Source organism: Pongo pygmaeus, chromosome 3, assembly GCF_028885625.2.
Source record: "Pongo pygmaeus isolate AG05252 chromosome 3, NHGRI_mPonPyg2-v2.0_pri, whole genome shotgun sequence".
NCBI lineage: Eukaryota > Metazoa > Chordata > Mammalia > Primates > Hominidae > Pongo > Pongo pygmaeus.
The window spans coordinates 56,115,933-56,123,228 of NC_072376.2; the positions used below are offsets into that span (position 1 = coordinate 56,115,933).

The 7,296-nt window shown below is 43.0% G+C and overlaps 1 protein-coding gene across 22 annotated transcripts in view; it reads right to left on the reverse strand.

The window, feature by feature from the left end:
* Nucleotides 1-1,536, reverse strand: part of ADGRL3 (adhesion G protein-coupled receptor L3) — an 849,533-nt gene extending 847,997 nt beyond the window's left edge. For 15 of the 22 annotated variants that reach the window (XM_063663650.1, XM_063663648.1, XM_063663662.1 and 12 more), the window contains exon 1: nucleotides 107-556. The gene's annotated coding sequence lies outside the window, so the exon portion shown is untranslated. Of the gene's footprint in view, nucleotides 1-106 lie in introns of all 22 variants that reach the window. The other 7 variants (XM_063663656.1, XM_063663647.1, XM_063663667.1 and 4 more) reach the window with 4 other exon arrangements.
* Between the last annotated feature and the right edge of the window lie 5,760 nt (nucleotides 1,537-7,296).

A 7,296-nucleotide genomic window follows, 5' to 3' on the forward strand; every position in this document is an offset into this window, starting at 1 on the left:
GAGTGTGCATGCACCCCGCACCCCCTCTGTTGCCCGCCCGGTGGCTGCCGCCGCCTGCGCCCAGCCAGAGCGACCCCTATTATGAAGAGTGCGAAGAATAAATTACCTTTCGTAACCGCCGGTCCCTGAGATCGTCCCATCAGTTGCTCAACAACCTGAAGGCGGGTGCAGTTTCCACAATCCAGCCATTGAGCCCGGGGCAAAAGACCGTCCGGCCCCTGTGCAGACACCCCCAACCACACGCGGCAAATAACGAGAATCGAAGCGCAGAGAAAGCAGCAGGAGGGTGGAGACCCCAGTCAAGGAAACAACAACAAAAAGTCTCTCTTCCCTTTCTTCTGCTACACAGCCACGGATAAAGGGGAAGGAAAAAGAGAGCCAAATGCTCGCCTTCCTTTACGTTCCTCGCTTCACACACCCCAAGGGGGCAAAAGCGGAGCGAAGAGAAAAGAGGGTTCAAATGTCTCTCCCAGTCCACAGTTGCACAACTTCGGAGTCAGGCTCTGTCTCCAGCAGCAGCCGAGGGACCCAGCGGCAGCTATTAACATGCGGCAGTCATAGCTGGGGCTGCTTCTCCTCCTCTTGCTGCTGCTGCCGCTGCCGCTGCCGCTTAAGAAAAGACGCTGCCGAAGAGACCAAATATCTTCCACCATCCCCCCAGCCGATCTTTATATCCAGTTCTCCCACCCCACCCCCCTTCTCTTTCTTTTTCTTCTTCCACGTCCTCCCCTTTCCGCCTCGGAGCGGGAGCGATGGAATAGGTAGGGGGAGCCGCGAGGGCCAGGGGTGGCTTCTCCGCCAAACCGTCCTCCTCCTCGTCCTTCCGAGGTTCTCTCCCAGCCGAGGGTCCCCTCTCACGCCCGCAACCTCCGCGGACAGCCGGAGCGAGAGCCACACAAACTCCTTCCCCGGTGCACGGAGGGGGCGCGCGGACAGAGCGGGCGCCCGGCCGCCGAGGGCTGCGTCCCGGGGGCCGGCGAGCCCAGAGCCCGTGGGGTGGCTGATTAGCTCGCCGGCCGGGCCGGGCAGCTGCGGGCATGTGGGAGCTTCATCGCGCGGCCCCGGGCTCCGCGCCGCCGCTGCTGTCTCTTCGGTTCTTTCTCTTCTTCGACTCCCCAGGAGCGAGCGAGGCACTGGCGCTCTCCAGACACGCACACTCACACACGCGCACACACGAGCGAGCTCCTGCCAAAGCAAACCGTGCAACCCGCGCGCGCGCACACCCGTAGGAAGAGGACCGAGGCAAAAAGAGAAGAAAGAAAGGGGAGGGGGCGAGTCACAGGCGGCGGCGGCGGCGGCAGCAGCTGCCGGAGCGGAGGCAACGAGCAGTCCGAGAAAAACCAGCAGCGGCGGCGGCGGCGGCGCCCACCCCGACCAGCTGCAGCATCTGCATCCCCGCTCCTGGGAACTGGAGCGAGCGGTGCCGGGCCAGCAGGCGAGAGGGGCGACGCGCAGAGAGCGGGTCAGAGCGCTGGCGCGCGGGGGCCGTGCAGCCCGCGCGGGGTAGGCGCAGCCGGGGCCCGAGCCGAGGCCAGAGTGAGCCGCGGTCGGGCGGGCTAGCGGCAAGAGCTCCGAGAGCCGGGGAGGGGGCTCGCGCCAGGGAAAGGGGTGGCCGGCAAAACCCGGATATGGAGTGCTCGTGGGCTCCGCGGCGCGGGCTCCACCTAGCAGTTCCGCAAACGCTTGGAGGTGGGAACGGGAGGGCTGCTACTAGAGGCTTCCCTTTCAGGGTTTGTCAGACAAAGGGTACCTCTCCAGTGGCTTCGAGGCCCGCCTCGGCGCTCTCTCTCTCTCTCTCTCTCTCTCTCTCATTCTTTCTCTCTCTGTCTCCTCCACTTCCTCCTCTTTCCCTCCCTCCCTCTCTCCCCCTCCCACTCTCCATCACCTCCCTCCCCTCCTCCCTCCTTTCTCCTCCTGCCTTCCTCTCCCACTCCACCCTAGGTGAATAAACGACATCAGCTTGAAAGTCCTGCCAGTGTCTCATTTTTTCAGGTGCGGATTATTCCGTATTTTCGTTATGCAAGTACCGAGTCTGAAAATGTTTCCTGCCTTTGGTCCATTTTATGTTCCTTCAAACTTAACTCGACCTGCAAGTTCATTGCACAGTTTAAAGTATCCCTGTCTGATGAACAATCGTGGAGATTCAATTATCTTATTTCACAACATCAATGGAAATTACCATAATGGATACAGAAAGGTGCGGATTCCAAAGCCATGCCTTCTGATAGAGGAAAAGTCTGGTCAAGTTAAATGAGTGGCCTTGGTCAATTGCTGAACCTTTTGGTGCCTTCTTTGTAAAGGAGAGTGTTGAGTACATAATTTGTAAGGTCTTTTCCTGCTCTAAAATGTCGTGATTTCAAATGGCTAAGGTGTTTTTTTCTATACCAGTACACTGAAATCATTAAGATTTATCATATTCATTCAACAAGCACATTACATCCGTAGCTAAATTTCCCAAATTGTATTTGATTGTATACATTTAGAATGATCTTACGACTTCTAGGAGCTCTTTAAAAGGTAACATCAGTCCTAGCATATCTGAAGAACCTGAAACCTCATTAGAATTAAAAACATACCCAACACAAAGTGACAGTTAAAATGTCATTCATGCTTTAAAGCTCAACTCCAATCCAACGTTCTCCAAGAAGCCTCTTCTCACCAAGACTCCTTCCCTAAAAATCACTCCTTTCATGATACCGTGTACCATTTTGATGACATCTCTTCTCTAACACGTATTTTATTCTGCCTTTTTCCTTGTTCCTTTTTAATCATTAATGGTTTGTCCATTTGCTTCTTCAGATTACAGTTTTTCTTGAATACAAATTCCTAGTTTTCATCATCTGTATAAGGATAGATTATATCTACAGTCCTTTGCGCATAGTTACTCCTTTAAAAAAATCGGGGGTGGGAAGGGAGATTTAATGATGTTGCTGAATTCTGACCAACTAGATGTTCACAAGCTGAAGTTATGCTACTTGAATTTGCCTAATACAGGACATCCATGAACTCCCCTGGGTACTTAAAGAAAATACAAATTGACATCTGAAGTCACTTGTTACTTAAATAGTTTTGGAAAGAGTAGACTCTAGCCAATTGTGACAAGAGGCTCTTATTTGTAAGGGAGGAAAAATGGAAGTTACTCAATTCATTTCCCAAATGCTTAATGGTTGTATTCAGAAAAATAATAAAAATAATATTGTAATAATATATGTAATGACAAGTATAGATATTAAAGATTATTAGTGGTAGCATCAGAAACATTAAATACATATTTAATATTTATTTAGATCCATAAAAATATAATGACAATATATAGATATTAAAGATTATTCATGGTAGCATGAGAATATTAAATAAATAGTAGCTATAGATCAGTTTTTAGAATCAGCTTTAACATAACAGAGGTCTGGAGGGATGCAGGAAAATGAAATTTCAAAGTAAAAGTTTTATATGTATATTTATACACACACAGTGTACACACATACATATACATATATGTGTATCTATATAAATGAAATATTAACTGAAAACTAAGCATAGTCAGTTAAATAAGTAATTGGAAGTGTTCACCACAGAGGAGTTGACCACAAATAAGCAAAATTACGAAGACAGTAATGAGGGAGAAAGAACCAAAAATCGGGGGGGGGGGGTGTGAATAAAAATAACCAGTGAGTAAAGAAAAGCAATGAAAGAAAGAGAATAGGTTAATTGTTTATATAACTTAATCAAATGTCAAGGCAACATTATTTAAGGCAGCTGCTTATATTTTAATCTCAAACTTCATGCTTCCAAGTCATTTTTAATCTCATGGACATAGTCTTCTATGTCTGATTTAAGACATAAAACATCCCACTTCATTGCCAGGAAATCCATGACTCTTGCCAATGTTTTTCTAAGGTGAAGCTTCCATAAAAATAAAATAAATTCTGTGTCCTCTTAGCTACTATATTTAACACCTATGTTACACATATTTAACACCTTCTTCTCAATGAGAAGGCATCATACAGATGATGTTTGAGCACAGATACTATCATATGACATAACTCTGTGCAAACTAGAGTGGTTTTTTAGAAAGATGGCACTGTTGGCTTCAGTACCATTAAAATGGAAAAAAAAAATTTTTACCACAGGGAAAAGGGATCTAAAAATGAAAAAAAAAAGGTGATTATCTAATCAAATAAGATAAAGAGAATTAAAACATTCAAATGACTAATTAAAATTTTTAGACCAAAGACCCTTTCAAATCAATAAGAAATATACTAAGATCCCCACAGAATGGAAGTTTAGAAAAGGCTTAAAACCATCTGTTCACAGAATAAATACAAATGGCCAATAAATGTAAGGAAACATGTTCTGCCTATAGAAATATAATACATAAAAATATATCCAATTAGGAGATCTATCATGTTTCATGTTTTTACCATGAAATTAGCTGAAATAGCAACAGTGCTCTATTACTAAACTCTAACAAAAGTGTGTTGAGACAGGCATGCCTCCATGCTAGTAATATACAGTGACACAATTGCTCTAGAAAGAAAGCTGACAATATGAAACAACTGCTTTATAGAATATATATGCCACTAAATCCAGTGTTTCTATGTATAGATATCTCTTCTACAGAAAAAAGCAGAGATATGGACAAGGATTTTGTATAATGATACACATCTCAGCCATAATTGCTATAAAAGGGGTGAGGGTCTGTAATGTTTACATATTCAAAGTAATCTTGTTTTTTTCATACTCAATAAAAGCCCCCTTATCGGAATGAAATCAATAGTTAGTGGGAAAAAGTTGATAAGCAAAAATAATTTTTTAAATGATTTATACATACTATATTAGTTAAGATTCAATTTGGCTTCAAGCAACAGAAACAAAAAATAGCAGTGACCTAAACAAGACAAATTTGTTTCTTTTTCAAATGAAAATCTAGAGGTAGGTGGTCTAGTGCAGGTATGGCCCTCAAAAGCATTCCAAACTGAAATAGAGACTTTCTGTCTTCTTGCTCAGCCATCTGTAGCCACTATTGCTAATTTCAGTTCCAGCAATCACACCTACCTTGCAAGAGCAAAGACGAAAGGGAAGAAGGAGGAAGAGAAGAGCATTCTTGCATCCAGGGGAAATTTCCTAAAGTTGCATACACCATTTTCCCTTTCATTCCATCCTTTACATGGAAAATGTAGACTACTCTAGGCAGTCATGTGTCCAAGTGAATATCAGGATTCTTTCATGATTTAGCTCTTCCTCATCCTTTGACTTACCATGGGCTTGCATATATTAGTCTTTCAGTAACCAAATGCGTGGATAATGCAGACACGTGACAGTGCTACTCTCACATGAAATGACCTTCTACTTCAACCAGATGTAAGCTTTCACAAGATTTCAAATTACTGAGCTATTGCCATCAGGGACAATACTCTCTAATACTCAGTCAGATATCCGCAGACAGTTACTATCTTAAATGCTACTGGGCCTAAATTCACTGACAAATCAAGGTAATCAGAGTTAAATCACATCTGCAACGCAGACAGCAAAGCATAGCACTCAGACTCCTAGGATGCCATGGCGTGATTAGAATTTTAAGGCATTTGGAATTCAGTAGAATAATGATGCAAATATGGATTACATAGGGCTATCAGAACGTATTAGACTACCCTATGGGATAGCCCAATCCCAAGAAGCAGTCAGTGACCCTTTCTGTACCCTGGGATATTTCTCAAAGGACAATTTTAAGTCTGTAAAATCTTACCCAGATTATATTGCCCTGCTAATTTGGTAACTTATATTCCCTCCTTGCTTCAAGTTATTCACCCTCCTTTTTCAATCCAAAAGAGACCTGTGAATTCTACATTCTTAATGACTTGGAAGCTTAGCTATAGATACAGATATCGATATAGATATAAATCTAAATATTTTTAAACAGCTTCTCCTAAGTAGTAAACATTTTCCACATATTGACTTCTTTTCTTCCAATGGAAGTGTCTCCTTAAAACTCTTTATTATAATTTCTCAAATGTTTGCATACAGCATGCCAGTTCTGAAAGACTGTGAAAGCAACAACAGTCTTTTTTTCTTGTAACTTGGTTTTTTTCCTGTAACTTTTCTAGCTACCTTGTCTTAGATCCCATAGTTAGATTACCTTTCATAACTCCTCATTAGTTTCAACACAGAATGCTTATAGCTACTTACTATAAATGTTAGTGATAGTACCCTGCTCTAGTAGAAGTATTCAGCACTCATAGAGTTGCGTTACAAGCATAACATCACAGTGCCTAGAGTCTAGTCTCCAGAAATATAAAAGTATTCAAGAGCCCAACACTATTTTCTTAAGATCCTCTCATCTTTATAAGATAAAGTATACAAATATGTTTGTACTGTACTAACGAAAACATCATCGTCAACCAGAGGTAGTCAGTAATAACTGTCATAGTCTAGAAAGGAAGAAAATGGAATTTTTGATCCTTTATAAAACACTGCCACTTTTCTGGGCTCTGCGCTTCAGCCTCACTCCTTTAAGACTATAATAGACACAGACAGTAGATGCCTGACTCATAATTACTCCCCCTTCTCTGAGAACAGCTTCCACACATGATTGGGCAGATGTGTCTATGAAGTGGCCTTGTTCATACTATTTGGCCCTGACTCTTGGCCATGGTTGAAGGGTCCAGGTACAGGCAACTAATGCAGGCTTGGCTAATCAGAATTATTGTCAAGAATTTTTCAGACTATACTATACTATACCGAGGGTCTCGATATATTCCTGATGGTAAGGAAAGCTAAGGAGCTATCTACAATGGACTGGATGTTTCTGGCCCCACAAAACCCACATATTGAAATCCTAACTCCCAACATAATGATATTGGGAGGAGAGGCCTTTGGAAGGTAGTTAGGTCATGAAGGTGGAGCCCTCATGAATGAGATTGGTGCCCTTATAAAAGGGATTTCAGAGAGCTCACTTGCTCTCTTTCTGTCATGAATAGACATGAAAAGCTGGCACTCTGCAGTCCAAAAGAGGGCCCTCACTAGAATCTGATCATGCTGGCACCCTGACCTATTTCTCAAGAACTGTAAGACGTAATTTTCTGTGTTTATTATAAGCCACCTAGGCTATGGTACTTCATTTTAACAACCCAAATGGAATATGACACTTTTCACAGCTACATTATCTGCCACATGGTGGTATCTAAACCTGACTTAGTGCAATATTTTCCTGAAGAATGCAATCAGATTAAAATAAATATTGCTAGCCTTTATCATAAATTTCTGTTTCTTTTGAATGCATATTTTAAATCCCAAATC